This window comes from Rattus norvegicus, unplaced genomic scaffold (genome assembly GCF_021556685.1).
Source record: "Rattus norvegicus strain SHRSP/BbbUtx unplaced genomic scaffold, alternate assembly SHRSP_T2T unassigned-0000110, whole genome shotgun sequence".
Taxonomy (NCBI): Eukaryota; Metazoa; Chordata; class Mammalia; order Rodentia; family Muridae; genus Rattus; species Rattus norvegicus.
The window spans coordinates 505001-523626 of record NW_028238831.1 but is presented as its reverse complement, the minus strand read 5'-3'; positions in this window follow the sequence as shown (position 1 = coordinate 523626).

Below are 18626 nucleotides of genomic sequence, written 5' to 3'. Positions count from 1 at the left end.
TAAGTGGCGAGCCGATGTTTCAACTTTCACCATTCTGTTCCTTTCACCAAAAAGAGGGGGTTCTTTTGGCTTTTCCTTTCCTTTTTGAAACAAAACGAAAGGAGGAGCTCGACCAGTTGGCCTAGCTTCCCTGTTCCTTTTCCCTCTTCCATGGTATGCTCGATGAAATAAAGTAAACAAATGAAGTTTCTAGTTATGTATTTGTTTGGGAGACCCGAACTATCTCTCAAGAGAGAGTTGCGGGTGTTGGGAAGTTAGCTCAGTGGTAGAGCGCTTGCCTAGCAAGCGCAAAGACCTGGGTTAGGTCCCAACTACGGAAAAAGAAAAAAAAAAAAAAAGAAAAAAAAAAAAGAAAGAAAGAAGAAAGAAAGAAAGAAAGAAAGAAAAGAAAAAAGAAAAGGAAAAAAAAACGAGAGAGTTGCATCTCCCCGCCGCCCCCCCCCCACACAGAGCCTCCTCCCTGTATGTGGGGGGAGGGGGAGGGGTGGACAGGAGCTAGCTGAGAGGGGGTGGGGTGGGGCGGGGCTGGAGTATGCAGGTTCCTGAAGGTCAGTCGGGGAAGTACTGCTGCTGCCCTAGCACGCTTCAGTGCCTCTTTAGAGTTTAGGATTTTCTAAAGTTTTCTGCCTGAAATCAGCGAGTGATGATTTCACTGTGAAATGATGTCTGATCATCGCTCTCGCTGTCCTGTCAGGGCTCCGGCTCCTGGCAAATGTCTGACTGAAGGAAACCTTAGTTAGACTCACACCCAGCTGTTTGGAAATGGTAATGGAGTTGATAGCACACCCTGGGGGAAAGAGGCAGACTCCCTTTTTGCTCACTCTCAATTCCCAGCCTCGCCCTGCCAGCTCGGGGATTTCTAAGTAAGGGTGAATCTGGACCATATATGTACAGGGTTTGGCGTTTCTGATTCATGTTTAATGTTTAGTTAAATAAAGCTTGTCAAGGGCTGGAGAGATGGCTCCGAGGTTAAAGAGCACTCACCGCTCTGCTCTTCCAGAGGTCCTGAGTTCGATTCACAGAAACCACATGGTGGCTCACACAACCCTCTGCAAAAAGGGATATCCCATGCACTCTACTGCCCTGTGTATGTGAAAAGGGCTTTAGTGTACTCAATGTAAGTGAAAATAAATAAATAAGCCCTTTAAAAGAATGAAACAAAATGAAGCTTGCAAAGAAATTGAGCATCTTAAAATGCCAGGCACGTTTATCCGCTCCTTTTATTTTATTTCGTGTGTGGATCACATAACCACAGAGGTGGTTCCCCTTCCCTTAACCTCGACAGCCCAACTGGGACAGAAGTGCAAACTATCATCTACCTATCTGGGAGTGGAGTGGTTGGATACAGGGAGATGGAGCATTTGCAGTTAGTAAAGTTCTGATGTCGGTTTTTATTTCCTTTCATTTTTGGATAGATATCGGGAGCCTTTTTTTTTTTTAAGTACAAATTTTGTTTTCTGTGCAACATTCTGATCATAGTTTCCCATCGCAAAGCTCTTTCCAGATCCTTCCTCCCCATCCACCACCCCGTACTAACCCAGGCCTGCCCTTAGATGTGGTTGATGCATACCCAGAGTAGAGTCTCCATTGGAGAAAGGACGATATTCCCATCTCCTATGACTGTCAATGGCCGATGACCTAAATGCCAGTGACTTCGGACTTGACTCCCATTTCCCCTCTGAGAACTGGGTTTGGATCTGTTGAACGCAGGCAGGCCCTCGGTTTAAACAAACAAACAAACAAACAAACAAACAAACAAACAAACAAACACACCAAAAAATATTTAAAGCAGGCAACAACTGCCTGCACGCCAGAAGACTGTTGACTCCTCTTTGGAGATAGTACGATGTGAAACTTGCTTAATACAGTAGAGTCCACACAACACAAAGGGAACACTTTAACAAATTATGAAGGAGAGAGGGGGTATGTTTATCTACCTCTCTTGTTTCTCAGACTAGAGATTTCATCTTCCTCTGTCTCTCGAGTGCTGGTGGCTTTGCTGCTGGTTTGGGGGGGTTGGGATAGGGATAGGAAGAGAAAAGGCTTGAGTGCTGATTTTAAAGCTCTCTCTCTCTCTAAAGCTCTCTCTCTCTAAAGCTCTCTCTCTCTCTCCCCCCTCCTTCTCTCTCTCTTTACACACACACACACACACACACACACACACACACACACACACACACACACACACACACACACTGGAGAGGAAGACAGGAAGACCTATCTAGATGCAACGTGAAGAAGGCCTATGTCAGATGAGTTAATGGCTGGGAACTGTTAGCTGGCTAGTCTGCCATTTTGTTGCAATTGCTAGTATTATAAGGACACTTTCTCATTGGTTGTTTCTGCTGTTGCTGCCAGAATTCATTACATATTCTGTTAGGCTCTTCTGTGTGATAACACACTCAGAAACCGAACACTGTAGGAGTCAGTCTAACTGCTTTCTTTGTTGTCTAGTTACCGCAATAATCTTGGACCTGAACTGAACACCCAGCAGCACTTCCCGCACCCACCCATGTATAAGCTTTTATAACCTGGACCACCAACACTAGAGCGACAGGGCAGACAGAGACTATTTGGAACCGGACTTCCATTTTGAGTTTTTGTTTGTGTTCTTGTTTTTTCTCCTGTCCTGTCCTGTCCTGTCCTGTCCTGTCCTGTCCTCTCTGTCTGTCTGTCTGTCTGTCTGTCTGTCTGTCTGTCTGTAAATCCACACATATAGTTCTTTCCACATCTTATATCTCAAAACAAATAATGCTTGCTGTGATCTCATTTCATTCCAAGGGTACTACTCTCTAGACCAGAGGAGCCCCCTTACAATTCTCCACAGGTAGTGATGACCGGAGTGTTCAGTGCGACTAAGCAGGAATTATATGGTTGCCGCCATTATGCTTGATCTTACCGAAGGTAGGGTTGCGGGGGGCATGGTTGCCACGATGGCGACCAGTAGACCGTGATTGAGGAGACGGAACAATAATTAACCTACAATTCTCCCTCTCGGTCAACTGTTTCTCTGTCACTCTCTGTCTCTCTTCCCTCCTTCCCTCCCCGTCTCAGACCTGAATGAGCATTGGAACTAAAGTAAATGTACATGTGAAAAGAAGCCAGGTGTGGTGCTGCATGTCTTTGATTGCATCACTTGAGAGGTGAAGGTGGGTAGAACTCTGTGAGCAGGCTGCAGACCTGATCCAGGTACTGATTTCCAGGGCTTTTGTGCAAAGACCCCTGACTCAACTAAAAGAGGAAATGAGGGAAAATAAAGAAACAGATTGGGCAACTTTAGAGACCACAAACCAAACAAACTAAGAAAAAGGAAAGGCAGTAATGGAGTGGCCTGGCTTACAGAGGAGAGGCAGGCATTTATCTGCCATTGCCTCCTCGGTTGAACACACAAACACACGCATGGGGGAGGGGGAGAGACAGAGACAGAGAGAGACAGAGAGAGACAGAGAGAGGAAGAGAGACAGAGACAGGGAGACAGAGAGAGACAGACACAGAGAGAGAGAGAGACAGACAGACAGAGACAGAGAGACACAGAAAATTCGATCTCTCTCTCTCTCTCTCTCTCTCTCTCTCTCTCTCTCTCTCTCATCACAGGCTGAGCTCAGGGACAGTGAGTTCCACACTCACTCAGAGAAAAACTCTGTCTCAGTCACCCTCACCCACACGCCTTCAAAATGATCCGTGTACTATTTTAGATTTATGTCTGAGGAGCCCCTCTCCCTCCGCCTCCTCCTGTTACGTTGTAGAAACGTTTAATCCCAAACAGGGCTTCTCTCCTACCCTGCCTTGATGATTCTGTTCCTGGATAAAAGATACACAAGCTTTATTATCTACAGGAAGCCTTAAATGGCACTTCTCCCCTCTTCCTGCTGTTCTCATCTTTGTTAGTTTTGGGGGTTTTGTTTGTTTGTTTGTTTTTGTGTTTTTTGTTGTTGTTTTTAATTTTTTTAGATTTGTTTTTTATTTATCTGAGTATGCTGCAGTTATCTTCAGACACACCAGAAGAGATCAATCAGATCTCATTACAGATGGTTGTGAGCCACCATGTGGTTGCTGGCAATTGAACTCAGGACGTCTGGAAGAGCAGTCAGTGCTCTTAACCGCTGAGCCATCTCTCCAGCCCCTGTTGTTGTTTTTGTTTTGGTCAAAAACCTGGATTCTCAGGGTTGGGGATTTAGCTCAGTGGTAGAGCGCTGCCTAGCAAGCGCAAGGCCCTGGGAAGAGCAAGGTCCCCAGCTCCGGAAAAAAGAAAAGAGGAAGAAAAAACAAACAAAACAAACAAAACAAAAAAAAACCCTCTGGATTCTCAGGAGCTGTGTGGTGTGTCCTCTTATGTTCTGGTGCCCTCTTCTGGCATGCAGACATATAGGAATCAGAGAGAGCCCACATTTTTGTCCAGGAACAAACAAACTGCCAAACTGCCAAACAAACAACAAAGGATTGTAGGTTTTGACTGGCTCTGTAGGTTTCAGAGAAAGGCAGGGCAGACCTCTGTGAGTTTGGGACTAGACTACTCTACGAGCAAGTTCAGGGAGGGATTCCACAGGAGCACAGTGGACTGGACAAAATTTTGACTTTGTAATTTTATTTTTTGCCCAATTGGGATTTATGATTTGATTGTCACAAAACTTATACCTTTCATTTTATTTTATTTTCGGCCAAAATTTCATTTTCAGTTTCACTTCCGATTTAACTTTTAATTTCTTGTCGCGCTTATGTTCGGATGAAAGGTTAATTCTCTGGGGAGCTGTGCCCTTGCCACTGGTGCTGGCAGAAGGGGATGAGATCTAGAGGTTCTGTGTGGTGGGCTGTGTGGCAGAGGAAAAAAACAAGTGGAAAATATATAAATCTATGGATTTGTATAAGGAGAAACGTATGGTATGGTGGGAAGATGTAAGGGAGAGAAAAATAAAAAATAGATAGATAGATAGATAGATAGATAGATAGATAGATAGATAGATAGATAGGTAGATTCATGCTCCCAACCTCCTATGTACAGAGTTCCCCGAGGCGTTTTTACTGCTTCAAATAAAGACTGCGGTGTTTCCCAACACACCATGTGAATGTCCGTGGCTGTCGAAATTATTTCATTTATGTTTTTCACGTTTGTCGTCCGTGTCACTTCAAGGCCATTGTGACTTCAGTCTTGTTATTGATTCATATATGCTTTCTATTTCTTTTCATTTTTCAAAACCTTTTTGTCTAAATTGTATTTGTCATTCACCTTGATTTAAACATTTATTAAAGTCCAGTTTGCCATTTATTCGTATTTACTCGTATTTTATTATTATTTTATAAATTTATTCCATCATTTCGTTTCAGTCGTCTATATTTGCCCTTCATCTCGTTCCCGCTTTTTCTTTTTTTTTCTTTTTTCTTTTTCTTTTCCAGAGCTGGGGACTGAATCCAGGGCCTTGCATTTGCTAGGCAAGCACTCTACCACAGAGCTAAATCCCCAACCCCGTCGTTCCCACTTTATGTCTGTTAACATTTAATTGTTTTATCTCCCTTGTCCTTCTGTGTCCCTCGTCTTAATTTCTGCTTTATTGTTTTCTTTTTTTTTTAAATTTATTTGTTGCGCATGTGAGTACACTGTAGCTGTCTTCAGACACACCAGAAGAGGGCATCAGGTCTCATTACAGATGGTTGTGAGCCACCATGTGGTTGCTGGGATTTGAACTCAGGACCTCTGGGAGAGCGGTCAGTGCTCTTAACCGCTGAGCCATCTCTCCATCCCATCTGTTTTATTGTTTACATCGCACTTACTCTGTTTTTATGGCGATCTATTAACTTTCCATGTCAGTCGTCGGTATCTGTTGATCACCTTGATTTTTTTTTTCTTTTTTCTTTTTTTCGGAGCTGGGGACCGAACCCAGGGCCTTACTCTTGCTAGGCAAGCGCTCTACCACTGAGCTAAATCCCCAACCCCGATCACCTTGATTTTTGTTTTATTGTTTATTCACATTGACTCTTTATTCATTATTATTTTTAAGTAAAATAAAATAAATAAAATTTAAATATGGTAAAAATATTTGTTAAACAGATATTAAAAGGGAGGTCTACAGCAGATTTTTAAACTAACGGGCACACACACACACACACACACACACACACACACACACACACACACACACAAATTTCTCCCAGAGGTCCTGAGTTCAATTACCAGCAACCACAAGGTGGCTGACAGCCATCTGTAATGGGACTCTGATGCTCTCTTCTGGTGTGTCTGAAAATAGCTACAGTGTACTCTTACGCATAAATAAAATAAATAAATCTTTAAAAAATAAAATAAAATATGAGGTTGGCTCTCTTTGCTCCTCTCTTTGCTCTTTTGCTCTTCCTCTCTTCCCCTCTTCCCCTTTGTCCCTTCTCTCCCCATTCCCCTCCCAAATTCTCTCCACGTGCTCATGACTGGCCTTTACTCTCTTCTTCCACACTTTCTTCTCTCATTAAACCTCTCCGTGGAGGGGGAGGGGGTGTGTGTGTGAGTGGGGGGAGGGGGGAATGGGGTTGACCAGTCTTCCTGTGTAACAGAGGTTTAAAAGGAGGCTGGTCGACAAAACGTTTTTTTGTGGTTTTTATTCTCTCTCTCTCTCTCTCTCTCTCTCTCTCTCTCTCTCTCTCTCTCTCTTTCTCTCTCTCTTAATCAACTCGGAAGTCGATCTGCTGTCCCTTTTATTAAAACCAAAGTATTAAGTGGCGAGCCGATGTTTCAACTTTCACCATTCTGTTCCTTTCACCAAAAAGAGGGGGTTCTTTGGCTTTTCCTTTCCTTTTGAAACAAAACAGGAAGGCTCAGGCCAGTTGGCCTAGCTTCCCTGTTCCTTTTCCCTCTTCCACGGTATGCTCGATGAAATAAAGTAAATAAATGAAGTTTCTAGTTATGTATTTGTTTGGGAGACCCGAACTCTCTCTCAAGAGAGAGTTGCACTCTTTCCGCTGCCGCCCCCCCCACACACACACACACAAGGCCTCCTCCCTGTATGTGGGGGGAGGGGGAGGGGTGGACAGGAGCTAGCTGAGAGGGGGTGGGGTGGGGCGGGGCTGGAGAATATGCAGGTTCCTGAAGGTCAGTCGGGGAAGTACTGCTGCTGCCCTAGCACGCTTCAGTGCCTCTTTAGAGTTTAGAGTTTTCTAAAGTTTTCTGCCTGAAATCAGCGAGTGATGATTTCACTGTGAAATGATGTCTGATCATCGCTCTCGCTGTCCTGTCAGGGCTCCGGCTCCTGGCAAATGTCTGACTGAAGGAAACCTTAGTTGAACTCACACCCAGCTGTTTGGAAATGGTAATGGAGTTGATGGCACACCCTGGGGGAAAGAGGCAGACTCCCTTTTTGCTCACTCTCAATTCCCAGCCTCACCTTCCCTGCCAGCTCGGGGATTTCTAAGTAAAGGGTGAATCTGGACCATATATGTACAGGGTTTGGCGTTTCTGATTCATGTTTAATGTTTAGTTAAATAAAGCTTGTCAAGGGCTGGAGAGATGGCTCTCCACAGAGGTGGTTCCCCTTTTCTTAACCCGACTGGGACAGAAGTGCAAACTATCATCTACCTATCTGGGAGTGGAGTGGTTGGATACAGGGAGATGGAGCATTTGCAGTTGTAAAGTTCTGCTGTCGGTTTTGTTTTGTTTTGTTTTGTTTTGTTTTGTTTTGTTTCCCTTTCATTTTTGGATAGATTTTTTGGATAGCCTTTTTTTTTCTTTTTAAATACAAATTTTGTTTTTCTGTGCAACATTCTGATCATAGTTTCCCATCGCAAGCTCTTTCCAGATCCTTCCTCCCCATCCACCACCCCGTACCTAGCAGGCCTGCCCTTAGATGTGGTTGATGCATACCCAGGTGAGTCTCCATTGGAGAAAGGACGATATTCCCATCTCCTATGACTGTCAATAGCAGATGACTTAAATGCCAGTGACTTCGGACTTGACTCCATTTTCCCCTCTGAGAACTGGGTTTGGATCTGTTGAACGCAGGCAGGCCCTCGGTTTTGAAACAAACAAACAAACAAACAAACAAACAAACAAACAAACACACAAAAAAATATTTAAAGCAGGCAACAAATGTCTGCACGCCAAGAGACTGTTGACTCCTCTTTGGAGCTAGTACGATGTGAAACTTGCTTAATAAAGTAGAGTCCACACAACACAAAGGGAACACTTTAACAAATTATGAAGGAGAGAGGGGTATGTTTATCTACCTCCTCTTGTTTCTCAGACCAGAGATTTCATCTTCCTCTGTCTCTCGAGTGCTGGTGGCTTTGCTGCTGGTTTGGGGGGGGGATTGGGATAGGGATAGGAAGAGAAAAGGCTTGAGTGCTGATTTTAAAGCTCTCTCTCTCTCTCAAGCTCTCTCTCTCTAAAGCTCTCTCTCTCTCTCCCCCCTCCTTCTCTCTCTCTTTACACACACACACACACACACACACACACACACACACACACACACACACACACACTCACTCACTTCCTAGGATGAAAGAAAAGAAATGAAAAGGAAGGCACCCATGGTGATGCATGACTTTGATCTCACTTTGGTCTCAGCACTGGAGAGGAAGATAGGAAGACCTATCTAGATGCAACGTGAAGAAGGCCTATGTCAGATGAGTTAATGGCTAGGGAACTGTTAGCTGGCTAGTCTGCCATTTGTTGCAGTTGCTAATATTATAAGGACACTTTCTCATTGGTTGTTTCTGCTGTTGCTGCCAGAATTCATTACATATTCTGTTAGGCTCTTCTGTGTGATAACACACTCAGAAACCGAACACTGTAGGAGTCAGTCTAACTGCTTTCTTTGTTGTCTAGTTACCCGCAATAATCTTGGACCTGAACTGAACACCCAGCAGCACTTCCCGCACCCACCCATGTATAAGCTTTTATAACCTGGACCACCAACACTAGAGCGACAGGGCAGACAGAGACTATTTGGAACCGGACTTCCATTTTGAGTTTTGTTTGTGTTCTTGTTTTTTTCTCCTGTCCTGTCCTGTCCTGTCCTGTCCTGTCTGTCTGTCCTGTCCTCTCTGTCTGTCTGTCTGTCTGTCTGTCTGTCTGTCTGTCTGTCTGTCTGTAAATCCACACATATAGTTCTTTCCACATCTTATATCTCAAAACAAATAATGCTTGCTGTGATCCCACCATTTCATTCAAGGGTACTACTCTCTAGACCAGAGGAGCCCCTTACAATTCTCCACAGGTAGTGATGACCGGAGTGTTCCAGTGCGACTAAGCAGGAATTATATGGTTGCCGCCATTATGCTTGATCTTACCGAAGGTAGGGTTGCGGGGCATGGTTGCCACGATGGCGGCTGGAGCCGTGATTGAGGGGAGACGGAACAATAATTAACCTACAATTCTCCTCTCTGTCAACTGTTTCTCTGTCACTCTCTGTCTCTCTTCCCTCTTTCCCTCCCCCGTCTCTCAGACCTGAATGCCTCCTCTGTTGAACACACAAACACACGCGCCGAGAGAGCGAGAGAGCGAGAGAGCGAGAGAGCGAGAGAGCGAGAGAGCGAGAGAGCGAGAGAGCGAGAGAGCGAGAGAGCGAGAGAGAGAGAGAGAGAGAGAGAGAGAGAGATCTGTTAATCATTTTGTCTCCCTCCCCTAGTTTTTCAGACAGGGTTTCTTTATGAAAAGAAAGAAACTGGTAGCTGTAGGCTGGTAGCTGCTGGCTGTTAAAGGTCTAGGTAAAACAATGTGATAGCTGGGAAAATAAAGAAACAGATACACAATTAACTGTTAAGGCCTAGATGCCGTGTGAATGAGGCCTACATCAGATTGGTTAAGATAACTGTCACCTGGCTAGCCTGCCATTTTAATATTGCAAGGACGCCTTCTCATAGGTTGTTTCTGCTGTCACTGCCAGAGTTCATTACATATTCTGTTAGGTTCTGTATGACACACACTCAGAAACCAAACATTGTAGAATCCAGTGTGTCCTTAGTGCGTGTCTACAATGCGTGCGTGCGTGCGTGCGTCTGTGCATGCGTGTGTCCATGGCCATGCTAGAGCCCACTCCAGATTTGTGTTTCAGAGATCTTTACTTATTTATTTTTCCTGCCTTGGCTTGTGTAGGCACTAAGTCACCACACTTCCCGAAAAACAAAATGAAACAAAACAAAACAAAATCCACCAACAAATGGACCAAACCCAAACCCCAAGCCAGACAAACAAATATTCCTGCCTGCCTGTCTGTCTATCAGGGCTACAACAGAGAGAAGTGGAATCTTGAATGAACAAAACTAGAATACCTAAGTCTGCCTGTTTCCCCTCTTCCCACCCTCCCCTGCCCCCCAGCCCATCCCCTAGAGCTGGTCTAGCATGTTCTCTGACCCTGGGGGTGCGGTGAACCGGCCTGCCTTGCTAAACTCTGTAGTGTATAAACTTGGTAACTCTAGAAAGCAGGAGCTGAAAATGTGCAGATAAGGTGGTGGTCGAGCTGTGTGTGTGTTGGTGTGGGAGGGAGACTGCTTCGGTAACTGCTGCTTTTCAATGTCCGGCTGAAACTCTGTGCTTATGATGTATCTTTTGGTTTATTCGATTTTACTTACTGTCTATTGGGTTTTTGCATTTGATTTTTATTGATTTTATTGATATTTATGTTTAACTATTTTGACCTGGCTAAATGACTGACTGACTGACTGACTGACTGACTAGTCTACCTGGCATACAGGAGGAATTCAAGGACGAATGATTGTTTAAGTATGACAAAAATAAGTAAGTAAGTAAGTAAGTAAGTAAGTAAGTAAGTAAGTAAGTAAGGGGTTGGGGATTTAGCTCAGTGGTAGAGCGCTTGCCTAGCAAGTGCAGGCCCTGGGTTCTGTCCCCAGCTCCGAAAAAAGAAAGAAAAAAAGTAAGTAAGTAAGTAAGTAAGTAAGTAAGTAAGTAAGTAAATAAATAAATAAATAAATAAATAAATAAATAAATAAATACGATCATTTAGAAGTAATATAGGCAGAAGGAGAACATGTGGCTGTGGATGGTCTGAGGCTTCTGGCTGCTTTTGGGTGCCTCTTCACCTTTCTGCACGTGCAAACTGAGTTTAATTAAGTTCTGTTTCCCTAGAGGCTGGGAAAGGGAGAAACAGAAGTGACCTGGAACATCAGGGCTAATGGCCGGCTGCTTCCATCTTGGTGAGGTCAGGTGTCAGCCAAGCCAGCTTTTCAACCATCCACAGTTGAATCCAAAGTGCCCAAATGGGACACTATAACAAATCATGTATACAGATTTGTGTATATAGAAAACATTTTCCTTTCTCTTCTTTTCTTTTTCTTGAGAAATTCAGCTGGTCCTGATGTCTTTCCCTCGGTGTGTCCCTCTGTCATCTCTCTCTCTCTGTCTCTTTGTCTGTCTCTGTCTCTGTCTCTGTCTCTGTCTCTCTCTCTCTCTCTCTCTCTCTCTGTGTGTGTGTGTGTGTGTGTGTGTGTGTGTTCCTTAATCTCAGCAGCACTACTCATCCAATCGATTTTCCTCTCCCCTTGTCTCCTTCACATGGCTATTACCCCACCTTAAACAGCACTAGAAGGCCTGGCAGGCAGATATCTACCCTCTATGCTGTCAGAATTTTTTTTTTTTTTTTTTTTTTTTAAAGTCAAAACCTGGATTCTCAGGAGCCATGTGGTGTGTCCTCCTAGGTTCTGGTGCCCTCTTCTGGCATGCAGACATATAGTCAGCAGAGAGAGCTGTGTGGGTGGCCGAGGCAGGCAGAGTGGACCTCTGTGAGCTTGAGGCTAGATAAGTCTACGGAGCAAGTTCCATGACTGCCTGGGCTATGCAAAACGTACCTTGAGGCAAAACAAAACAAAGCAGAAAGGTTCTGCTTTTATTTTACAGACATGTGTTCTCTCTAGTCCTATTGACTATAGAAGTTTGATCATGAAGTCACATTGATTTTTATTACAGAGTTTATTTGTGTGTGTGTGTGTGTGTGAGAGAGAGAGAGAGAGAGAGAGAGAGAGAGAGGTTTTTTTCTTTAATCTTCAAACATATTTTTTATTGTTTATTTATTTTATGAGCACACTGTATATAATAACAACACACCAGGAGAGGATTCCATTACAGATGGTTGTGAGCCACCATGTGGTTGCTGGGATTTGAACTAAGGATCTCTGGAAGAGCAGTCAGTGCTCTTCACCGCTGAGCCGTCTCTCAGCCCTGAAACAATATCTTGAATAAACAATAACAAAAACACTAAAACTAAGTCTGCCAGTTTTTCTCTTTCTTTCTCTCTCTCTCTCTCTCTCTCCCTCTCCCTCCCTCCCTCCCTCCCTTCCTTCTTTCTTCCTTTCTTTCTTTTTCTTCAGATAGGATTTCTTAGTGAATAATGATATTTATGTTGATATAAATTTTTTACGTACTTTTGACTGGCTAACTAACTAGCTAAGTCTGCCTGTCCTAAAGAAGGAGTTCCCCCTGCCACAACTAAATACGTGCATAGAAAAAAAATATATAATTATTAACTTGGGATGAAACTAATGTAACAAGCAAGCAAACAAACGCACAAACAAACAAAGTAGGGATGGTGGTGCTGGGTGCCTGGTATATGGGAGATGGGAGACCTGTGGTCTAGAGCGTCCAGAGCTCTGGCCTCCCTTCCTCTGGACTGCATTCTCTCTAGCAATCTTCCCAAAGTGGCTGTATTTAACCATGTTTTTATTTTTAAATTAGCTCTCTCTCTCTCTCTCTCTCTCTCTCTCTCTCTCTCTCTCTCTCTCTTTCTCCCTCCCTCCCTCCCTCCCTCCCTCCCTCCCCCCACCACACACACAGAGGCACGTGTGAACAAGGGAATGCAAATGCACAAAATAAGTATGTTTTGATCAGAGTGAAAACAAATCACAGGAATTTTAACCATTCCACCATCATTCCACCATTCTTTTAATTTACTCTCTGTGTTTAGTCTTCCAAAGAGGGTGGCAGGTGTGTGGTTTGAGGTAGTGCCGGCTGGCGGTGGCTTGGCGAGGAACAGAGAACAACAACAACCCCCCTCCCCCCCATCGGGATCGGTGGAGGGTTTTAAAAATGAGTGAGCCATTTAAAAATGGTGTGGAACTGAGGTCGCCGCCACCCTCCCCTCACGCCGGAGTTTGGACGCTCCCTTTTCCTAACTGTACCTGTTCCTTGCTAATTGTTAACCGATTCGAGAGTGCATGTCCTTTCACTTAGAGGTGGCCTGTTTTCACCGCTCCGTCCTACTTTCCTTTTCTGGGTGCCTGGGGGTTGGCCCCGAGTCCATCCCGCGTTCACTGTGTTCCGGCGGGACAACCGGGACCGTTTGTGCCATTCGGGAGAAGTGGTGGGTACCTGCCCCGTTGTGCGTGGGTGGTGTCCCCCTGAGCTAGGGAGGTCACTCTGGAGAGACGGAATGAGTGTGTGTGGCGGCGGCGGCGCGTGACAGTCTGTATTGGTTTGCTTGATCGAGATCGCTGTCGGGCGACACCTAGTGGCGACAAGTTTCCGCAACGCTCCTGTCCCCCCGGTTGGTGACAAAGGACGGGGAAGTGCCTGTGGTGAGCCGGCCAGGGTGAGAGGGTGACAGGCAAGCAGGCGAGGTGCGCGACGGAGACGCCGTCCTGTCTGGGGACCATCTCTAGCTAGGGAGGTTGTACCTGGAGAACTTCAGGGGAGGAGGGTGGCTGTACGACCTATTGGGACACAAGGAGGGTTGGTGGCAGCTGGATGAGGTCGACCAGAAGGCTTGGGCCCCGTCCCCGGTTTTTTTTTTTTTTCCAATTTTTTTTTTAAATTTTTTATTTTTTATTTTATTTTATTTTTTTATTTCTTCCCTCCTCTCCGGTCCCAGCCAGCGGGACCATAGACACTTTGAGGCCGAGAGGGTGCTGTGTCCCGGCCTCCGAGCCGAGGTGGCCCGGCTAGGGGGCGCCACGGAGTTTTTTTTTTTTTTTCTTTTCAGGAGTCCCTTCGGTCCCAGCCAGCGGGACCATAGACACTTTGAGGCCGAGAGGGTGCTGTGTCCCCGGCCTCCGAGCCGAAGGTGGCGGCTAGGGGGCGCCACGGAGTTTTTTTTTTTTCTTTTCCAGGAGTCCCTTCGGTCCCTGATGGCAGGAGCCTGGACCTCACAGGCCGAGAGGTGCTGTGTCCCGAGCCTCCGAGGCAGGTGGCCCGGCTAGGGGGCGCCACGGAGTTTTTTTTTTTTTTTCTTTTCCAGGAGTCCCGCCCGGTCCCTGATAGCGGGAGCCTGGACCTCTGAGGCCGAGAGGGTGCTGTGTCCCCGGCCTCCGAGCCGAGTGGCCCGGCTAGGGGGCGCCACGGAGTTTTTTTTTTTTTTTCTTTTCCAGGAGTCCCTTCGGTCCCTGATAGCGGGAGCCTGGACCTCTGAGGCCGAGAGGGTGCTGTGTCCCCGGCCTCCGAGCAGTGGCCCGGCTAGGGGGCGCCACGGAGTTTTTTTTTTTTTTTTTTTTCTTTTCCAGGAGTCCTTCGGTCCCTGGTCGCCCGGGAGCCTGGACCTCTGAGGCCGAGAGGGTGCTGTGTCCCCGGCCTCCGAGCCGAGGTGGCCCGGCTAGGGGGCGCCACGGAGTTTTTTTTTTTTTTTTTCTTTTCCAGGAGTCCCTTCGGTCCCTGATAGCGGGAGCCTGGACCTCTGAGGCCGAGAGGGTGCTGTGTCCCCGGCCTCCGAGCCGAGGTGGCCCGGCTGAGGGCGCCACGGAGTTTTTTTTTTTTTTTCTTTTTCAGGGAGTCCCTTCGGTCCCTGATGGCGGGGCCTGGACCTCTGAGGCCGAGAGGGTGCTGTGTCCCCGGCCTCCGAGCCGAGGTGGCCCGGCTAGGTAGCGCCACGGATTTTTTTTTTTCTTTTTCAGGAGTCCCTTCGGTCCCTGATAGCGGGAGCCTGGACCTCTGAGGCCGAGAGGGTGCTGTGTCCCCGGCCTCCGAGCCGAGGTGGCCCGGCTAGGGGGCGCCACGGAGTTTTTTTTTTTTTCTTTTCCAGGAGTCCCCGCCCGGTCCCTGATAGCGGGAGCCTGGACCTCTGAGGCCGAGAGGGTGCTGTGTCCCCGGCCTCCGAGCCGAGTGGCCCGGCTAGGGGGCGCCACGGAGTTTTTTTTTTTTTTTTTTCTTTTCCAGGAGTCCCTTCGGTCCCTGATAGCGGGAGCCTGGACCTCTGGGAGCCGAGGGTGCTGTCCCCGACTGCCCCGGCTAGGTGGCGCCACGGATTTTTTTTTTTCTTTTCCAGGAGTCCCTTCGGTCCCTGATAGCGGGAGCCTGGACCTCTGAGGCCGAGAGGGTGCTGTGTCCCCGGCCTCCGGGCGAGGTGTCCCGGCAGGGCGCCTCCGAGACTTTATTTTTTCCGGATCCTCCCGGTCCCTGCCAGCGGGAGCATGGACTTCTGAGGCCGAGGGGAAGCTGTGTTCCAGGCTATCTACCATGGCCTCCTCGGTCTGTGAGCACTCAGGGTTCTAAGGTCGACCAGTTGTTCCTTTGCGGTCCGGTTCTCTTTCTACATGGGGACCTCTTGGGGACACGTCACCGAACATGACTTCCAGACGTTCCGTGTGGCCTGTCATGTTTATCCCTGTGTCTTTTACACTTTTCATCTTTGCTATCTGTCCTTATTGTACCTGGAGACATATGCTGACACGCTGTCCTTTTTGACTCTTTTTGTCATTAAAGGACGTTGGAAGAAGGCTTGCACCAAGGCTGTTTGCTTGTCCAGCCCTAGCTCTTTCTTCTGCGCATGGGCCTCTTCGATGCTTGAAGCTTAGCGTCCCCCCCATGGGTACGCGCTTCCTGCTTTCCCGTGCTTGCTTGCCTGTGCTCTCTGGGGCAGCTTTATGACAACCGTCCCGCGTGTCAGGCGTTCCCGATTTCCCCGTGGTGGTTGTCGTCCGTTACCGGTAGGAGTCGTTGGTGCCGAGTGCGACTGGAAGGGTTTCCCGTTTTGGTGCTAGTGACCCCTGGCGTGCTCCTCTGCGGCCGACCGGTTTTTATTTGTTTTTTTTTTTGTTTTTTTTTTTGTTTTGGAAGGAGTTCCCGAACCTCCCGCTGCTTGGTGGTGTGTCCCTTTCTTTCCTGCTGTGTGCCTCCCGAGTTGCACCTTTTCTCCTTCGAAGGGGATTTTATTTTTTTATTTTTATTTTTTTTTATTTTTATTTTTTTTGAAGGAGTTCCCGAACCTCCGCTGCCCGTTGAGTCCCGTTCTTCCACGCCACGTGCCTCCCGAGTGCAACGCTTCCTTTTTTCTCGCCCTCGAGAAGGGTAAATTTTTTTTTTTTGTGTGTGTGTGGCAGTGTTAGCGACTTCTTCCCGTGCTCTCTCTCGCTCTTCTCGCTCGTATTCCCGTCCAGTGCGTGTTAGAAAGCTCTCACGCCCGTTGTTCCCGATGCATGGCGTGTCTCGCTCCCGTTGGATCGATGTGGTGCTGCCGCGTTCTCTTCGGGCCGGGGCCTAAGCCGCGCCAGGCGAGGGACGGACATTCATGGCGAATGGTCATTCAGCGCGAATGGCGACCGCTCTTCTCGTTCTGCCAGCGGGCCCCTCGTCTCTCCTCCCCATTCCTTTGCAGGGTGGTGTGTGGAAGTCAGGGGTGCGGCTGTCCGGCACGGCGCTGACCACGCGCACACTTGTTGCTGTGGTTCGCGGTGTCCCTGTGGACGTGTCGGGGGCGCTTGCCCCCACGCCGTTCCTTAGCCGCGGCCCTCTTCCCCCGTGCCGGGGGGAAGGTGGTAGACCCGCTGCGGTGCATACCCTTCCCGAATGGTGTGTGCACGCGCCCTGCTTTGTGTGAGCCTTGCGGTGCTCCTGGAGCGTTCCCGGGCTTTGACCACCAAGGTGCCCGCTTCTGAGTTGGCGGTGGCGCTTCCCGCTCCCCGGCGTGCCTCCTGTGCTCCATGGTGCTTGTGCCTTTACGCTTTTCCACCTTGTCCTAGTTGCCGGCTTTCTGCACGGTGACAGAAAAAGGGGGGTCGAGGAGTTGAGTGTGCGGTTAAAAAGGCTCCTTCCGTTGGGTGAGCGCCCACCCAGTGCCTATGTTTTGGTGCCTTCACCGCGGGCCCTGCGCGGTTAGGGTGGTGCTGAGCGATCGCGGCTGGCCCTTTTAAAGACCGGACTCCCTCCAGTCAAGGCTCTCCTTTGTGTGCGCCTTGAAGAGGCCTGGCCCTCGGCGGGGACCTGTCGCAGGTCCCCCCGGTCCGCGAATGCTCAAGAAGACCCCGGAGAAAGAGACCTTTGCCGATACCGCAGACCCCCACCAGCTGGCGCGTGGTCCTTCCCGTTCTCCCCGCGCCTGTTGCTCGTTTTCCCGTTGCGTGCACGGAGCCCTTGGCACTGCTCGTCGGTGTTGGGTTCGTCCCGCCCTCAGTGAGGAATTTGCCTTCTCTAGCTATCTTCGGAAAGGGCTTTACGATCTCCGAGGGCTTCTCCCGGATGGTCCCCTCGGCTGCCACTTGACCTCAGCCTTCTGCACGCAGCGTTTACTCTCTCGCCTACCGCGACCCGCGCCTCCCCGCTCCGAGTACGAGGAGGGATCACGCGGGACGGGGCTCTGTCCTCGACCTGCCGCTGTGCGGAGCTTGTGGGGGAGGTGGGTTTCTGGTGGCAGGTGGCGAGAGGAGCCGTGCACACGCCCGCGTGCGCGACCGCCCCCTCTCACCGCGAGGGGTCGTCGCGGGACGGGTGGAGTTTGGAAGGGCGGCGCTGGGCTCCGGTCCCACCCGCCTCCGTTTCCCCCGTGCCCTCCGTCGCGTGTCTGCGTCCCTCCCACGCGCGTCCACGTCCCGGCCACTCTCGCGGCGAGGTCGTGTCGCGTGTGGTGCGTGCCGCGTGCTCTCGAGCGTCTGCGGTTGCCGCCTCGTCCCCCCCCTTCCACGAGCAGCGTTCCCACGGCCGGTGGAGATCGCGGGAGCCGTCCTACCCCCTTCCCCCTCCGCGCGGGGCTCTCGAGGGTCCGTGAGCCGCAGAGTTGGCCTCGCTCTCGGGGGCGGACTTCTTGTTTGGGGGAGCCGGCGGTCGGCCGCGTCCGGCGCGTCGTCGGACGTTGGGACCCGCTGCCACGCGGGGGTCTTCGTCGGTTGGCGTCGGCGTCTGCCTCGGTTCTCTCTCGCGTCGGCTGGCGTCTCCTCGGGCTCCCGGGGTTGTCCGTTGGTTTCGGGTCGGCTCGGTGCCGCGCGGGCGTGGCGGGACTGCTCCGGGTTGGGTGCAGTGTGATTCCCGCCGGCTTGGCTCGCGTGCCCGGTCGCCGCCCGAGCGGCCTCCCGGTCCTTGTGAGGCGTCTCCCGCAGGGGGTGCCGCTGCGGCCGGCCCTGCCGTCGACGGTCCTCGTTCTGCCGGTTCGCTCCCCCTCCCCGCCCGCCGGCGTTCCTTTCTCTCTCGCTCCTCGTCTGGCCGACCCGCGGCCGTGCTGCCGGAGCCCCTCCTCAACGGGGGGGCAGCCGGGCGCGCACGAATCCCGGGGCGGTCGCGGGGGTGCCTGAAGGGCCGCCCGGCGGGCGGCGGTGCGGTTTGAAGGGCGTCCCGGCCGCCGCGGCCGCGGCGGCGCGTCTCGCCTGGTCTCTTGGAGGCGTGTGCGGGGAAAGACGCCCCGCGAGGCGTAGAGAGAAAGAGGCTTTAGTGGCTGTCGCCCACGCCGGTCCGTGGGGCCTGTTGGCTGAGGGTGCGTCTGCGCGGGGGCCCGTCCGGCCGT